At 42.6% G+C, this 19,007-nt stretch overlaps 1 protein-coding gene across 4 annotated transcripts in view; it reads right to left on the reverse strand.

Annotated features, from left to right (window-relative positions):
- Nucleotides 1-10,747, reverse strand: part of MAPK8 (mitogen-activated protein kinase 8) — a 104,224-nt gene extending 93,477 nt beyond the window's left edge. For all 4 annotated transcript variants that reach the window (XR_009559387.1, XM_030847662.2, XM_030847661.2 and 1 more), the window contains exon 1: nucleotides 10,592-10,747. The gene's annotated coding sequence lies outside the window, so the exon portion shown is untranslated. The remainder of the gene's footprint in view (nucleotides 1-10,591) is intronic.
- Between the last annotated feature and the right edge of the window lie 8,260 nt (nucleotides 10,748-19,007).

Below are 19,007 nucleotides of genomic sequence, written 5' to 3' on the forward strand. Positions count from 1 at the left end.
TATTAGTTTCAGGTGTACAGCACAGTGACTCAGAATTTTTACAGATCATACTCCATTAAAGGTTATTACAAGACAATGGATATAATTCCCTGTGCTATACAATATATCCTTGTTGCTTACCTATTTTACACATAGTAGTTTTTAATCTCTTAAATTCCATACCCCTATCATACCCTTCCTCCCTTCCTTCCCCCTACTGGTAACCACTAATTTGTTTTCTATATCTGTAAGTCTGTTTCTGTTTTGCTATAGACATTCATTTGTTTTCCTTTTTAGATTCCACATATAAGTGATATCATACAGTATTTGACTTCCTCTTTCTGACTTATTTCACTAGCACAATATTCTCTAGGTCCATCCACGCTGCTGCAAACGGCAGAATTCCACTCTTTCATACTGACCTAGTTTTATGTGTCAACTTGGCTGGGCTACAGTCCTGTTATTCAATCAAACACTAATGTAAGTGTTGCTGTGAAGGTACTGTAGATGTGGTTAAAGTCCACAGTTGACTTTAAGTTGATTACCCTCAATAATGTTGGTGCACCTCATCCACTAGCTGAAAGGTCTTAAGAGCACAACTGAGGTTTTCCTAAGGAAGACAAAATTTTGCTTCAAGACTGCAGCATCAGCTCCTGTCCAAGGGATTCTTGCCAGCCTACCCTACAGATTTCTGACTTGTCAGCCCCCATAAATGTGTAAGCAAATGCCTTGAAATTTCTTCATATACACATACATACAATTATATCTCCTACTGATTTCGTTTCTCGAGAGAACTGTGACACCTGGCAAAACCTCACTCCAGAGGAATTGAACCATCTGCCTTACCTGTGCTTGTATCTAACCACATAAATAATGCTGGGGGGGAGGGTAATCTCAAAACCAGGCTCACTGATATCACTTTAAATTCAAGACTTCTAACCATTAAATGAATAATCAATACTTCTTAGCAAACTAATTCAAAGACTCCCATCCTCCTCTGGCCATACCAATCTCAGTGAGAAAACAGAAACCATGAGAGAAGATGAAAGCCAAGAGGATAAGCCTTCATCTTCCAGCCACCAAATTCCCTTGGAAGAACACACAGCTTTTTTGCATTCCCTCCTATCTGATGGAAGACCTCTCTCTTACAAAGGCCAACCTCTCTATTTGTGCTCTCCATCTCCTTTCCTGCATATTCTCCTTTTTACTAACTGGACCGCATATTTTTCTTACCTACCAAACCACATCTCTGTTCCACTTCATAGACGTATTAGAGAAATAACATTTGCAAATTTTCATATAATCTGGAATTAGGGAAAGACTTGCTAACCATGGCATATAATTTAGAAGTCAGTAAAGACTGGTAAGCTTAACTACTAAGGAAAAAAAACAAAAACAACAGCATGACAAAACCATCATAAGCAAATTTAAAAGGCAAATGGTAAATTGGAAAAAATATTTCCAAAAAATAGCACAGAGCTATTTCCCTATAAAAATAAATCCTACAGGGCTTCCCTGGTGGCACAGTGGTTAAGAATCCGCCTGCCAATGTAGGGGACACAGGTTCGAGCCCTGGTCTGGGAAGATCCCACATGCAGCGGAGCAACTAAGCCTGTGTGCCACAACTACTGAGCCTGCACTCTAGAGCCCGCAAGCCACAACTACTGAAGGCCACATGCCTAGAGCCCGTGCTCCGCAACAAGGGAAGCCACTGCATTGAGAAGCCCGCGCACCGCAATGAAGAGCAGCCCCCGCTCGCCTCAACTAGAGAAAGCCCACATGCAGCAACAAAGATCCAACACAGCCAAAAATAAATAAATAAAATTAAAAAAAAAAGAATCCTACAAATCTAAGAGAATGAGTAACAAAGCAATTAAAAAATAGGCAAGGATATAGATAGTTCACAATAAAAATACCAATAGTCCTTAAAAGACGAAAGATGTTTAACCTCACTCATACTGGCAATGAGGAAAGAAGCAGGCATCCTCACACAGGGCTGGTGGAATGTGTAGAAGTGAAACAACCTCTACAGATGGCCCTTCGGTAATATCTATCAAAATTATAAATGCACATACACTCTGACCTAGCAATTCCACTTCTGGAGGTGTATCCCACACATGTCTATACAAGTGTGAAATTATGTATGCACAAGGTAATCCACGGCACCATGGCTTTTGATAGCTAAAGACTGAAAACAACCTAAATGTACCTCAAAAAAGGACTACCTAAATATATGTTACACCTGTAACCTGTATGATGTACGATGACCTGTATGATGTATGATGACCTGTATGGCCTGTATGATGGTGTTACTGACTGAATTTTTGAATCTTCCCCAAATTCTTACGTTGAAGCCCTAACCCCTAGGTAATAACCTAGGTAATCAGGTTTACAAGGTCAATCAATCAGGTCATGAGGATGGGGCCCCCATAATGGGATTAGTGTTGTAAAACGAGGAAGAGAGAGTAGAGCACTCCTTCTTCATGTGAGGACACAGTGAGAAGGTGACATCTGAAAGCCAGGAAGAGTCCTCACCAGGAACCAAATCTCTTGGCACCTTGATCTTGAACTTCCCAGCCTCTAGAACTGTGAGAAATAAATGTCAGTTCTTTAAACCACCCAGTCTATGGTATTTTGTTATAGCAGCCCAAGCTAAGAAAAATGGTATACCATGAAGGTGTTAAAAAAAAAAAAGGATAAGCATGATGTTTATGTACTGATAGGACTAATAAGAAAATCACCTATAAGCTAGACAGTTAAGTTAAAAACAAAAGGTGAAGGGTATGTGCATGGTATGCATCTTACATAAAAAATGGGGGAGGCAGAGGACGTATACATGTAAGATACATAATCCCTCACTGGCAATTCCGAAATCCATAAACCTCTGAGAAATACAAGCTTCTTATAAGTTTAGTACAAACCTATTTGGTGTCAAGCCTGACCAAAAATTCCATAAGACTATTTATAATTTTTATTTATCCTTACTGTACTATTTATGCTTTCAATTCAGAAATATTAATGTGTTTGATTATGGGATGCTACACTACCTCCCACTAGGGATTTTGGATAATATAGCAGACACACTGTATTACCTTTTCACAGTCCTCCCTCACCGCCCCCCCCCCCAAAAAAACCCCAAACCTTAATTCTGAAATACATCTGGACCAAAGGTTTTGGAAAGGAATTATATACCTGTATATTTATCTGCACACACATAAACGATCTTTGGAAGGATTCACAGGAAACCTAACACTGTTTCCACGCAAGGGAATGGGGTGGCTGGACTGCACATGGTGGAAAGGAAACTTTTTACTGTATATCTACTTAAATCTTTGGAATTCTGAATCAAAGTGATTATACTACTTAGTCAAAAGATAAATAAAATGTAAATAAACTAAAATCACTAAGACTTCTAAATTCTCAACAGTAACAGACAAAGCCAGATGCTTTGGTTTTTGTTTTGACTGAAAAGTGACCCTGAAGTCACAGGGAGATCTATACAGTGGTGGTTTTCCTTTGTCTCACTTTTGGTTGACCCAAATGGCATTTGAGAGGGAATCACCCTCTCAGGAGCAAGGCAGGGAATGGTGGGTTTCCACTCTCATTAATAGCTTTTAGGAAATAGCAATCTCCTGATGTTTTTGATGCCTCATGCCAAGCAAGGCAGGTGTGCTTGACTGTTTTTCTTTTCTAGTGTCCCCAGAAATATGATGGGGCTCAGGTCTCCCAGCAACAGGAAGCAGTGAAGCCCACACTTCTCAATATCAGAGAAAGGCTTAAGAAAGTACTCCTACCATAAATCTGGGCTTCCCTGCTGGCGCAGTGGTTGAGAGTTCGCCTGCCGTTGCAGGGGACACGGGTTCGTGCCCCAGTCCGGGAAGATCCCACATGCCGCGGAGCGGCTGGGCCCGTGCGCCATGGCCGCTGAGCCTGTGCGTCCGGAGCCTGTGCTCCACAACGGGAGAGGCCACAACACTGAGAGGCCCGCGCACCACAAAAAAAAAAAAAAAAAAAAAAAGAAAGAAAGTACTCCTACCATAAATGTAACCTTCAGTCTTCAGAGCTTCAATACAGTTGAGTTGGAGGACTCCAGTTAACATTTGACTAGCATCTTTTCTACTCCCTATCTTCATACTTTTCATTTACTTATTTTGATGTCCTGTTGTGTTCCAAAATGGATGAGGTGACTATAAGCTTTGCCTTTTCTTCTGATTTAGATTTTGACTAATCTGTACCACACTCTCAACTTTAACCAGAAATCAAGAGAGAAGACATCTCGCTTTTTGTGGTTTATCTAGTCAGTATATTTTAAAAGGCAGGGCTAGAGATGTATGGTTCAAAAGTCCCCAAATGCCCCAACATCCAGCTCTCAGGCCTGATGCCTAAGAAATTCCCAATGAAATGCCTAACAATACTTTCTTGTATTAGGACATAAATGGCACTTATGTTTGTTCTTGTCTCCCGTCAAGTTATACTCATTGAACATAGAGACTGACTTCGACTTCCTGTGGCCCCTACATCACTTAATACCTGGTTTGGTATAGAGTGGCTTCTCAATAAATGCTGCCTGTGCAAACCCAGCATCATCTCATAGTTGCTGCCTGCAAGAAGGAGCAAGAAATTTGATGTACCAATATAACCACAGAAATACTACACAGAAAACTGAGAAAAACATAGAAAAGAAAGATAATATTTCCAGATGCTACTTAATAACCTCTAAAAAATGGTTAATGAACTGTTGTGATTACCCAATCTCCACAAATCTGCAATTTTCACACAGAGTCAAAGATTTCAGTAAGATTAAATTTAAAAGATGGGGCTTCCCTGGTGGCGCAGTGGTTGAGAGTCCGCCTGCCGATGCAGGGGACACGGGTTCGTGCCCTGGTCCGGGAAGATCCCACATGCCGTGGACCGGCTGGGCCCGTGAGCTATGGCCGCTGAGCCTGCGCGTCCGGAGCCTGTGCTCCGCAACGGGAGAGGCCACAACAGTGAGAGGCCCGGGTACCGCAAAAAAAAAAAAAAAAAAAATTTAAAAGATGAACAGTGTTCACAGCTCCTGGATTCCCATTCCTTTAGAGATCTGTCAAAATAAACCTACGAAAGCTTAAGCAATTCTCTGCAGTGGGAGAGGTAAACGTGGCAAAACTTTGTGTTAGAGAATGTGGCAAATTTTCCCTTTAATATTCCTTTGGGAACATTTCCAAATTTTAAAGCAGAGAGGATTACTGATCCAAATGTTAAATCATTTCAGTCAATTCAGATTAGATGACACAATCAAATTTTAAATAAACCCCCAGAGATGCAGAGGGGAAAAAAAACTGGTATATTCTGGAGAATTTGAATGTATACTGTACATCAAATTGGTTTTAAATTTACTTGGCATTTTGCATTTGTTCCAAGTTAAAAATAATTAGTGATAATAGTAGCTAAAATTTCCTTAATACTTAAATCTAGTGTTCCAGGTACTGTGGCTGCAGTACCTAATTTAATCCTCATAGCCCTATGAGACTATGTGCTATTATTATTTTCATTTGACAGATAATAAAACAGGCTGAAAGATGTTACAAAACCTGAACTAGCCTACGCCATACAGTTAATTAAATTTGGAGCATGGATTGTAACTCAGGGCTGACTCTGTAACATCCATGCTAGCAGCCACTATTAAGTTTGGGCACCTTAACTTTCTAAAGAATTGGCAGATTTTAACCAAACCTGATGCATTTACAAAGGGTAAGAGGAGACGTAGGCATATATTTACACTATATTTGCTGTATTGTCATACAACCCAACACCCTGAAAAAGAATGGCAGTTAATAAGTTCTCTAAAAGGCCTTATACACATTCACACCCACATATAATTTTAAAAATTGAGTTTCAATAAAATTTAGCCTGCCCAGAGACTTGGGGTAGGCTTGTGTTCATTTGTGAAAAGCCCTCTCATAATCTTTTAAAAGAACATAAATTCACTGTTTAGATATGCCTTAAGTTTATCCCTGACCATAAGCTTAAGGCTAATAAACTCTTCACTTTCACATTTTCCACTAAGTCTCTGAAAGCACGAAGTCTCATTAGTAAGCACGGTGCTGTGGAATGAGTAAAAGCTTTTTATTTGATTTTTAAGACTAGATATTACAGAAAATATTTGATTCAATAATTTTCTCTGTTTCTGTTTCCTTTTGTAATCACAAAGGTCTAATTTTCATTGCTATTCTTTTTTTTTTTTTTTTTTTTGCGGTACGCGGGCCTCTCACTGTTGTGGCCTCTCCCATTGCGGAGCACAGGCTCCGGATGCGCAGGCTCAGCGGCCATGGCTCACGGGCCCAGCCGCTCCGCAGCATGTGGGATCTTCCCGGACTGGGGCACGAACCCATGTCCCTTGCATCGGCAGGCGGACTCTCAACCACTGCGCCACCAGGGAAGCCCTCATTGCTATTCTTGACATGGCATTCTGGTATCACCCAAGAAGGACTCTTTTTGTCCCCATATATTTTCTGAAGAACCACCTATCTGAGGAACAACCCTTCTATTAAAAAAAAAAAAAGAGTTCCAACAGCCTCAGTTTACACTTCTAGCCACTTGTCCACAACTCTAGAGCTTGCTGATGACAAAGTCCAGATGACAGAACTGAGAAGTGAACCTAGGTCTGATTCCTGGACAGGTCTATTTCCACCTACTTCCCTGATTGATAGGATAGCTTATTTTAATACTCCTGTCACCTTTTACGTAGTAAAGTTTATTGACTCAGAACTCATTTCTGAAATCAAAACTCAAGTTAATCTGCATTAGAGCAAGAAGACAGAGCTGTAAATGTTCATGTAAAGAACTCATGACTAAAACAATAAGCTTCATAGCTCACAGATATAGGCAAATGACATATATCTAAAGTTATGTAGCTATAATGACTTCCTTGAACTACATGAATCAGAAAAGACTACTATCCATACCACTGACTTGACCAGAGACCTCTAGACAGCTGGCATCTAAGTATCAGACATTATTTTATACACATGCGACAAAGCATCTCAATTATCTAGATGACTCAAATATGTCAAAACTCAACTCACTGACAAAGACATGAAGAATCGGGCATCTATTAAACAAGCTCTTAATTACCACTAGGAAGTTTGTGACTAGTCATGTAATAAATTACTTCAAGTTGTTTCACTGAGCATTGAGTATCATCACAAGGTTATTTCCATAATATTAGGTATTGAGCAAACAGTTAAGATTATAACTTCATTAATTTTGGTAGAATTCATTCTTAAACTAATTTCTTTCCAACTGGCCTTTCTCCCAGGATATAAAGGAATACGAAGGATATAGTTTCCTACTCTGCCAGGACACTTAAAGGGAGCCCTTTTCAAATTCATTACTGGAATATACTTACTAACAGAATCAGTGCTATCTCTTCCTTTAAAGCTAATGTAGAGTGAGATGGGGAGTGACTGCTAATAAGTATGGGGTTTACTGAAAAAGCTGTTATTTTTTAAAACCAACAGAATTTATAAAACAAAGCAAAAAAAAAAAACTATGGTTTGACACATGTATAGCCTGACAGTGAGGATTTGTATCAGTAACCCTTACTGGAATCTGACATAGGTAAAGCAGTAAAGTTTAGTATCTCAAGACTTTCATCCCTTATCTTAACAAAGTACCATTTTATTTCTTTATTTGTACTCTAAATCAGAGAATAATAAGCTCATCTCAAATTCTTTCATATCCAAAGCAAATGCTAAAACGTATTAAGTGGGAAAGAGATGTAATATAGATAAATTAATATTATTTTGAGTTTTAGGCCCATATGCCTCACCAATAGTATTAGTACAAGGAAGAATTTAAAATTAAACATTTCTAATAAAACTTAAAAAAAAAAACTTTTAGGCAATGTGTTTCCTTTGTTCTAACTTATCCACTTAAAAAGGAGTATTCAGGGCTTCCCTGGTGGCACAGTGGTTGAGAATCTGCCTGCTAATGCAGGGGACACGGGTTCGTGCCCTGGTCTGGGAGGATCCCACATGCCGAGGAGCAACTAAGCCCGTGAGCCACAACTACTGAGCCTGCGCGTCTGGAGCCTGTGCTCCACAACAAGAGAGGCCGCTCTCTAGTAGGTCTGTGTCTTTATTCCTGTCTTACCCCTAGGTTCTTCATGACATTTTTTTTTTTCTTAAATTCCATATATATGTGTTAGCATACGGTATTTGTCTTTCTCTTTCTGATTTACTTCACTCTGTATGACAGACTCTAGGTCTATCCACCTCATTACAAATAGCTCAACAGACTTGAGGATATGGGGAGGGGGAAGGGTGAGCTGTGACAAAGCAAGAGAGAGGCATGGACATATAAACACTACCAAACGTAAGGTAGATAGCTAGTGGGAAGCAGCCGCATAGCACAGGGAGATCAGCTCGGTGCTTTGTGACCACCTAGAGGGGTGGGATAGGGAGGGTGGGAGGGAGGGAGACGCAAGAGGGAAGAGATATGGGAACATATGTATAACTGATTCACTTTGTTATAAAGCAGAAACTAACACACCATTGTAAAGCAATTATACCCCAATAAAGATGTTAAAAAAAATAAAGTACGATCAACACACACACAAAAAAAAAAACAAGAAAGGACGTGATAGTGAGTGGCCCCCGCTTGCCACAACTAGAGAAAGCCCTCGCACAGAAACGAAGACCCAACACAGCAAAAATAAATAAATTAATAAACTCCTACCCCCAACATCTTAAAAAATAAATAAATAAAAATAAAAAGGAGTACTCAGAAACTTTTCAAGTAATATTCACAAAAGGATAAATGCAATCATTTTAGACCCTGTTGAAATATCACTCTGTGTGTGTCTGTGTGTGCATACATATCACACACAGACACACACACATACTAAAAAAATATTTTAGACAAGGTTTAATTTTAGGATAGCCAATCGTTTAGAAGTGATAGGAAAAAAAACATTAATACTGAAGTGATTCAAAAGCCCCTACTGTCGGGACAGATAATATATATGAACTGATCATTTAGCCATCTGGAAGTGACAGTTTGCAGGAGGCTTCCAAAACTTTACAGAGAACATTAAACATTTTTTGTTAAGGCTTCAGTTTAGATATTATCGATTATAAAGAGCTTTTCATCAATCTGATTTTTATTGAACACTTACTATATTCCAGGCTAGGTGCTAGAGACACAGATGCAAGGCAGGTCTGTCCTCAAGGAAGGCACATTTTGATTGCTTGCTTATGTCAGATACAGCACTAAACATGTTAACTGACAGCATATGACCTCCTAGGCTTAACCCACAGCAGGGGATTCTGAAGTAAACGTTACAAGTGACTGTAAGGAAATACATAAAAGCTGTTGTACATTTAGACCAACTCTAACTCTACTTCCTAACATGTATAACATTACGCTAGAAGTTCCAGATATACTAGTAAAAAATAGTAAAATGACCCAAAGTATTAACTATACCTTCTTTAACACATATCACTTATACAATCGTCTCATTTAAAGGTACATCTATTATATTTCAGTCAAAGTATCTTCTTCCATTAAAGGATATTTCTCTTTACCCTCAAACTCTCATCTGGGTACAACACTGAACAGTTGCTGAATGAATGAATGAAATAAACAGATGTTCTAATTACCAAGGAAGTACTTGCTAGATGCTTATCTCAAAACACAATGGACTGACAGACCAGAATTCTACTGTAAAGATCACTGAATTGCAGAGGCAAAAATAGTAACCACTGGACATTGTCTGTTACCATGCAGTCAACGTGTTAAATTCACAGTAAATATATGACGGGAAACTTTCAGAAATTAAAATGAAAAGTGTTCATCACAGTACTTTAAAACAGATTTGGCTCCCATCGAAGGACTGGGAACTCAAGTCCAAGACAAAGAGAAGGGAGGGTGGGGTGAAAAAGTCAAAAGGTCACCACCGAATGACCCTCAAGAGAAATGCGCGCTGACCACTGAAGCTCGCGCCGAGCTTGACGGACACCTCCTGCCCAAGCTACGGGCCCGGGTTCTTCCTCGCAGCCCGGAGCTGAAGGCCACCCTAGCCTCTTTCGCCGCCGCCGCCTGCGTTCGCCCAGAATATCAGCACAAAGAAACCACCGAGAAACAAAACACTGTCCCCGTGGGCGTCGGGCAGGCGTCGGGACCGGGCCACCGGAGCGCTCTCTGCGGCTGCCCGCCGCCGGAGGAGGTAGCCGGGGCGGAGCGGGCCGCCTAGGCGCCTCCGTCCGGACCTTCGTCGAAGTGTTTCAGAACTTGCCACCCACCTCCCGCTCCATTTTCCCCTCCCGACGTGAACGCGGGACCCGCGCTCCGCGCGAGGAGGGCGCGCGAGGACCCACGGGCGGAGCTGGGGCGGGGGTCAGCCGGGACGCGCCTGGGTCCAGCAGCCCCACGCCCACTGGCCGGCCCCCGCCACCCCAGCTGCTATTGTTCCCGCGCCGCCCCCGCCGGCCGCGCGCCCCCCGCCCGCCGCGCGCTCCCGCCCCCACTCCCGGGAGGGGGTCAAGGCTGAGGAGAGGCGGTGGCGGGAGCACAATAACAAACACGGCGGGGCCGCCGGCCGCCCCGGCCCTGCGGCACTGACCGCACTCACCCGGCAGCGCAACGAATGGCGACAGGAAAGCCCGGCGGCGGGAACCGGCGCCGTCTTGGAGGTCGCCGTGGCCGTTACCCAGCGCTGCTCGCGGCTCCACGCTCCGGGCCGCGTCGTCCGGCCTCGGCCCCTCCGCTGAGTAACAGGGACGCGGGCCGTCACCGCGCACGCCCGCTCACGTCATCGCGCAGGGCCCCGCCTCCGCGCTTCGCGAGCGCCCCCACGGGGCGGAGCAGCCCCGGGGCCCGGATTTCGGGGGCGGAGCCCGAAGCCCAGGGGCGGGGCTACTGCAGGGGGCCGGGAGGACTTGCAGAGGTCACCTGGAGGTGGAGCTGCGGGGAGAGCCTTCGAGAACGTCTGAGAGCAGATTGTGAGGGGCGTGGCGGGAAGATGGAGGGGGTGGAGACTTGCTCCTGGCACGTGGCGGCGTGTGGCCTGAGCCCCCGCATCTGTACGGGGGCAGTACCCTAGTCCCAGCCAAAGCCTCACGGGCTCCTCGCCCCAGGGTTTGACGGTCAGGTGCGATTGAGGCAGACCCGCCCCGGCATCAGGCACTTTCGGCCCGGGCTCACACCTGAGAGACGAAAACCTCTCTACCATGACTAACAATACGTTACATTCTGAGAACACCTGCTTCGGGCCCAGCAATCCTTAAGCAAATATTAGCCACTTGGAAAAAGCTGCCTCCTGTTTTCTCCAAATCCACTTCCTACAAAAGTCCATGCACTACCCTATTTGTCTCTGGGCCCTGCAAAGCATGTATATGTTAGTTACAGAAGTGACAAATTGGCCTTAAATATCTGACGAGTGGAAAGATGTCTAAATCACATACATGCTTGCAATAGAATACATTTTAGCAATTTAAATGCCATGTGTTCAAGGGATTCTGAACCACACAGGAAAATGTTCATCATGCATCGCTAAGAGAAAGAAGCAAGTCTATATACAGAATGATCCTACTTATATAAATACTATATATACATTGAAAAAACCTGGAAAGAACCATGGCAAATTATTTTAACAGTAGTTCATCACTGGACTGTGAATTGTTCTCTTTTATATTTTGAGTATTTTTCCATGGTTTCCAAATTATGTTCATAATCAGAAAAAAGTATATTACTTTAATCATGAATAATACATATTTGTTGAATAAATGAATTAATTCAGGTAGACTACTTCCGTGTCATGTTGGGCTGACCTGTTTCTAGTGATTCTGAAATGAAACATAAATGTGAGTGTTCATTTCTTCATTCTCTCCCTAATTCCTCCCTCTCTCTCAGACTTCTTTATTTGCTTCCTTTATTTCTCAAATAAATATTTATTACATGCCCACTCTGTGCCAGGTACTGAGCTAACACTGGCAATAGGATGGAGCTTACAGACTTAATCACTGTAATATAGAAATAATAACAGTAAACCAATGCAAAATGATCCCTGCATTATAATACAAATTGATGTGGATACATAGTATTATGGAACCAATTGATAGAATTAATAATGCCTAGAAAGTCTTCCTTGAGGAACTGCCTCTTGAACTGAGAATAAATTCAACTAGGCAAAAAATATTTCAGACAGAGGCAACTTAGTGTGCAAGGGTTATATGATGACAGGGAGCATGGTTAGTTGGAGAAATTGAGGAAAAGACCAGTGCTGCTTGAAAAGCAAGGAGGAAGGAGCTATGAGATGAAGTTTGGAATATTGGAAAAGGACCAAACCTAGTGCAGCCATACTACTCATGTTGAAAATCTTGTCTTTATCCTAAGTGCAATGGGAAGCACCTGACATGCTTCAGCAAAGCGGGTAGCATGGTCAGAATGGCAACTTGAAAAGATTCCTTGTTAGAAGGAGGCCAGGTTGACATAGGAGTAGTCTAGATGGCAGATGGTGTAGGCTTGGTCTAGGGTGATGGTCATGGAAACAGTAAGAGGAAGGTTCTGAGCGCCCTTTAGGAGATCCAGTGCATAGGACTTGGTGATGGATTAAGTGGGCAGTGAAGGAAAGGGAGTCATCAAGGAAAAGTCATGTTTCTTGCATGTGGCCAAAAGTGGATGTGGGTGCTGGTTCACTGAGATGGGAATCTTGGAAGAGGACGGGATTGAGTGGAAAGATTGCGAGAGCAGATAGCTTGAAGGCTTCTGATCTGCACAAAAGAGAGGCCAAGTTGACAGTCGGGTATATAGAGCTGGGCTCAGGTGGATAAGAGAAGAATCATTGACAGATAGTGATTACTTGCACCCTTGGGTGTGGATGAGTTAGCCTAGGCCTGAGGGAAGGAGGGTGCTGAGCAAGAAGAAAAGAGGGCCAAGAGCCAGGTTTAAGGAACTTCAGCATTAAATGGATACAACAAAAGATGAGCCTGAGAAGGGGCTGCCAGGAGGTAGATGGAAAACCAGGTGAGAGTGATTCAAGAAGGAGTGATCAATAATATCAAAAAAAGAGGAGGCTTAAAATCCTGGAGCACTTAGATTCAGAAGTAGTTTAGAGTGGGCTCAGGAATGAATGGGACATTGAAAATTGAGATGGTGGATACTGATGAGTCAGGCAGTGGAGGAAGACAAGCATATTTTATATCTGATAGGAAGACTGTTGAGAGGGAAGGGTAGAATAGAAGGAAAAGGGGCTTTCCTGGTGGCGCAGTGGTTAGGAATCCACCTGCCAATGCAGGGGACACAGGTTTGATCCCTGGTCCAGGAAGATCCCACATGCCACAGAGCAACAAAGCCCTTATGCCACAACTACTGAGCCTGCGCTCTAGAGCCTGTGAGCCACAACTACTGAGCCCATGTGCCACAACTATTGAAGCCCGTGCTCTGCAACAAGAGAAGCCACAGCAATGAGAAGCCCACACACCGCAACGAAGAGTAGCCCCAGCTTGCCGCAACTAGAGAGAGCCCGCGTGCAGCAAAGAAGACCCAACGCAGCCAAAAATAAATAAATAAATTTATAAAAAAAAAAAGAAGAGAAGGAAAAAGCATGAGTGTAAATTTCCTGGGAGAGCAGGGTAGGGGCATGGAGGGGTGGAGGTTGTGTGATTGGACATGAAGGTGGAACTATTGACAAGTACCTCCTACTCCCCACCAGATAATATTAAACACCTGGAGGTAACAAAAGACAATCAGAGCAGTTGTGAAGTGAGGGGTATTGCAGAACAGCTCCCAATTTTCATGCCTAGTTCTGTAATGCTATTAACCACCTCTCTTTCTTTCCACGGGAAGAGCTTCTGATTTAGCATCAGCCTTCCACTGTCAGCTTCCTATTATCTACATCTAGAAGGGACATCCTGCATGTTTATGTATGTATATGTGCATGTGTGTGATTTCAGAAGGCATTTCACTACTTGTGATTGAATGTAATCACCTCTGATGTTCTGCAAATTCAAAATCGTTTTTGTAACCCAGACGTGGCTCTGGGCCTCCTTCTTCCTTCTCATGGCATTGTTCCTTGTTAACTGATTGTGGTACCTTGTGAACCTATTGAGGGCTGACTCTGAAAAAGAGGAAGAGCTGAGGAATTCTTTCATTATTAGCTTTTTTTCTCAAGTTCTGCCCCTACCTCCCAAGTGTAGATACACCTGTGCTAAATTGCCCTCTCTCCATCCACATCCAGATATTGAAGATATTCAATATTTATCCCCCGGAGAAGAAGACAAAGGGAATTGAGTGGGAGGGAAAGAATATGTCGTTGAAGTTCTGTAACAATAAAATCCTTGCTGTTGTCTTAAATAAATATATATTTAGGAAGAAGCCTTTTCATCAGATCTCGCAACAAGGATTCTGTGCCTCATTTACAATCCTTTCACCTACAGTCTCTTCCAGCCCAGTGGAATTTTGCCATTTGTACCTCCGGTACTGCAGAAAATTTGTCTAGGTCCCATGGCAGAGAGAAGAGAGCCCCTCACTACTGGCCCCTCTCCCTTGGTAGTTTTAGGGAGGATAATCTCCATTGTACCTCCATCTCCATATCAGTCTCCATCTTCATCCCCACCTCCATCTCCATCTCTGTCTCTACCTCCATTTCTGCCTTCATCTCCATCTCCACCTCCATGGCTCCCTCCCTTACCTTTCAGATGTAAAACTATAATTCATGTTAGATTGGCTGGCATTCAGAAAATGACCCTTTAGAAGGGAGACCCCTATGAACTCCCAACCTCTGCCAAAAGTCCCTACCATTCTGATAAATTTAGAAAGTCTCTTTGTGGTGTTATTGGGTAGCAAGAAGGAGATTCTGGCATCACTTTAGAGTTAAGAGTCATTGTCTTCAGGTGGCAGGATTTTGAGCCCCTCAGAAAGCAAAAGCATTGCTAGAAGAGGTGTTTTCCTGCTACTGCCTTGCAGAGGCCTCTGGCAGGACAGGATTTGTCTCCTGTCCCTGACTCCAGAGGTGATCTGAAGTCCTCCAGTGGTCCTGAGAAGATGTTCTTTCTTCTAGAAAGCAGAAGTTACGAAACCACCTGGTAAAGGAATTTCAACAGCTCCTTTAGCCTGTTCCTGAAGCAGATTCCCACACAAAAACATCCCTGCTTCTGTGGCTAAGTTTCATTGCCCCTCACGCCCAAACTAGCAGGATTAATTCTCAGCTGAGCGTTGACATAGCTGTACCAGCCTGGCCAGCTCGAGGCTCGTTGTGGGGCTAAGAAGACGGCAGAGGAGAGTAAGGTTTCTGTCTTGGGGAGAGGAGAGTAAGGTTTCTATCTATCTTGGGGAGAGGCAGGGGGAAATGCCATAACCCTTCAAGGAAAGGCCCTTTTAAATGAAAGACAACTGCACAGGGAAGAAAGTGAGTATTCTTTCCTGAATCCAAGGCAGTTTATGCTCCAACTGAAGCTTGAGGGATAAACAATGCAGCATAAATAGGGAAGAAATTTATTTCTGGAGGTGCTAAGTCATGAAGACTGGGTAAGGTCTCAGACCCAGCCCACTTTCCCCATCCCCCTTGCAGTGTTCTATTTCCTTGTAAAGTGTGGTTGGTAAATGTCAGCCTACGCAGAGCAGAAAGCAGAATTTCCCTTCCCTTGGAATCAGCAGGAGCAATAGGGATGTCACAAATATCTTCTCAAAGGCAGGGCCATGGCATGAGGTTTTCTCTATCACCAAGCAATCAAGCAGGCTCTACCAAGCAAGGCTGTGCCCACGAAGAGAGGAGGACCATCCTGTTTGGATCCCCTTTTGTGGGCACATACCCACATACTTAGAGAAGATAGGACCATACAGACTGACAGATTCAAATACATGGCTCACTCTACCCTCACAGCAGGGTGCGGCATCAGGATCTAGGAGGTAGAATTCCCCCATTGTTTCAGAGGTCAGCAGCCCTGAGAGGGAGGCTGGACAGGGCTCAAAGAAGCGAGCCAAAGAGAAAACAAGTATCAAGAGCTGGCCTATGGGGCAGAGATTTTAACTACAAAAGAAAAACAACTACACAGAAACAAAAATCCCCCTGAAGAGACTAGACAAGGTACTAGATTTCTCCTCACCCCAAACGGTTCTATTATACAAGCTTATGGATCTGAGTGAAGAAGTGCTAGAGTACCAAGTAAATGGTGAGTTCAAGGATTCTTGAGTGGTACTAAGTTGCCATCAAAAGCCAGGATTCAAAACGGCATAAGTGTGGACATTTCTCTAGAACCCTTGTCAACTCAGAGAAATAGAGACAACACTTGGAGGGGGTATCCAGGAGCTGGGGTTTTCTTGGGCATGTTGAATGTAAAGGTGGAGGGCAAGGAAATTGAAAGTATTCCTGGGAGGATCAGGATAAGGACTGTGGGGTCCAGACTGGGCAAGGACAGTGAGGCCAGTTGAGGACAGATAGATTGGGGGCAAAATCCACACAAGGAGCAAGGGTTTTCGGTACTTTAGGACTGAGAATGGCTGTCAATGCACATAAGGGCATGCCAGAGGGAGATGGCCAGAGACGAATTTGAGGAGACGATGTACTTTGTTTCCGACATAAAGCAGCCCCTAGGCACGTTCACCACTTTGAATGGTTAGTCTAAAGCAGAATTAAAGATCACTCAGAGTGAGTAGTCAAGGAACTGTTAGCCTTTTGTCCCAGGTTGTCCAGGATGGGCCCAGTTTACACCTGTGGCCCCAGTGTAATTACTAATAGTGCTTCCCATACTTTCAAGTCTCCAGATTTGAATGACTAAATTCAATGGCAGCGAAAGTAGTAGAAGCAGCAGCAGTGGTGGCAGCAATGGCCATGGCCCAGGAGCGAGGAGGGAATCTGCATGAGGGCAGGGCTGGGACCCCAGTGAGAGGCGCCTTCCCATCAGTCTCCAGAGCCCATCCCTGGGGCATCTGCAGAAATATGAATTCTTTGGCCTGAAGTCAAGGACAGACGCTGCCCATACTCAGGCAGATAACTTTGTTAGCTACAAAATTGTACTTTTTTAGAAAATAAAAATGCAACATAGACATTGCAGTAAAGCATATCAGGGAATTATTAGAGTTCTTCAAAGAGTTTAGATTACCTGGTTTTGAAAACTGCTGCAACATGGCAAAGCAAATATCTACAAGCTTAGAAATAGAAATTAAGATTAAGGATTGTTTTATTCAACGGAAAAGAATACCATTTTCATATGAAGCTGCAGATGAACCAATTATTAATGAGGAAGACACTTTTAAGATTAATTTTTCCCTGTAATTGATGATACAGCAATACAGCAATAATGCACAAATAGCTGTTTTGAAATATACATAAATCATGAAGCTACTTTGGTTTCTTGTTCAACTTGCACAAGTTACAAAAGATGTCAGAGGAAATATTAAAATGACATTGCATAAATTTACATTTAAAATTATAAGATTTACATAAAACTGAGTTAAATTTTTTTAGAAAATCTTTTCCTTAGTAATCATTATTTCCAGATATACTAAAATTTATATTTTTACATCATTTATGAGAAATTTATCCTGATGTTATCACAGCCTATAAAATACTCTTAATAGCACAAGCAGCCATTACATCTGTAGAAGGATCCTTCTCAAATTTTGGTTTTTTGTTTTTATTTATTTATTTTTTTGCCACACTGCGTGGCTTGCAGGATCTCAGTTCCCCGACCAGGGACTGAATCCCGGGCTGCCCGGGAATCCTAGCCACTAGGCCACCAGGGAACTCCCCTCAAATTTTAAAAGTATCAAAAATTATTTGTGATCTTCACTTGCCAAGAGTAACTGATGTCCTTTTCAATTATATCAATTGAAAGTTGATTTTTAAAACGTTGTTAAAACTATAAATTTTGATGCCATGACAAATAAATTTGCAGAAAAGTGAGCCAGAAAAATATTATGATCAATCAAGATACCATAATAACAAAGTATTATATTCACTATAAAAATTATGATACCAAATATAAGTAATATGAAATAATATAAAATTATGACAGCAAAAATACAATCTTTTTTGTAATTTGTAGGTTTATGCTGTTACTCATGAATCATTATTACCCTTATTACATTTTATGAGTCGTAAACTACTTTAAAAGAAAAAGATTTGTATTTTAGTACCTTTAATGATATTTTTGCTTTCCTGCTTTTTGCACAAGGGGCCTCCTGTTCTCATTTTGTCCTGGGTCTGCAATTATAATAGTTGGTCCTGCCTTGGTCATTGAATTTACCCAGAATGTTGATATGGGATAGAAACATTCCCAAATACGTTGTGAATGTCAGGAAATAAGGAAATGGCAGAAGGAAGCCTGGCAAAGGAATAGTAGACCCCTTAAAACAGCAGGGCTTGGGCCATGGGGAATGAGAGCCTGCACTTGCTGTGAGGGCTGAAAAGGCAGTCTTCAGGGAGGCCAAGGGCAGTTGAGGTAAGGAGGGGAGAAGTGTCTCTATGGAATCCCTGGAGGGAGGGGGTCATTGTTGTTGATTGGTTTGTTTCCCCTCAGCAAGGTTCAAGTGAAGGTGGAGACAGGGGAGATGAATCCCACATGCTCAACTTCAAGCAAGGAATTACCTCAAGGATGAAGCTGGGGGTGGGGGCTGCCTTACTCATCAAGGAGGTTAAGTTGTTTTGGTTTTTTTTAACTCTTTATTGGAGTATAATTGTTTTACAATGGTGTGTTAGTTTCTGCTTTATAACAAAGTGAATCAGCTATACATATAAATATATCCCCATATGTCTTCCCTCTTGCGTCTCCCTCCCTCCCACCCTCCCTATCCCACCCCTCTAGGTGGTCACAAAGCACCAAGTTGATCTCCCTGTGCTATGCGGCTGCTTCCCACTAGCTATCTATTTTACATTTGGTAGTGTATATATGTCCATACCCCTCTCTCACTTCATCCCAGCTTACCCTTCCCCCTCCCCGTGTCCTCTAGTCCATTCTCTACATCTACGTCTTTATAAGGAGGTTAACTTTTAATTTTATCAAGATTTGCGCAAAGTATTTGCATTATCTGTTTGTACCAGTCAATAT

The sequence above is a fragment of the Globicephala melas genome, chromosome 16 (genome assembly GCF_963455315.2).
Source record: "Globicephala melas chromosome 16, mGloMel1.2, whole genome shotgun sequence".
Lineage (NCBI taxonomy): Eukaryota > Metazoa > Chordata > Mammalia > Artiodactyla > Delphinidae > Globicephala > Globicephala melas.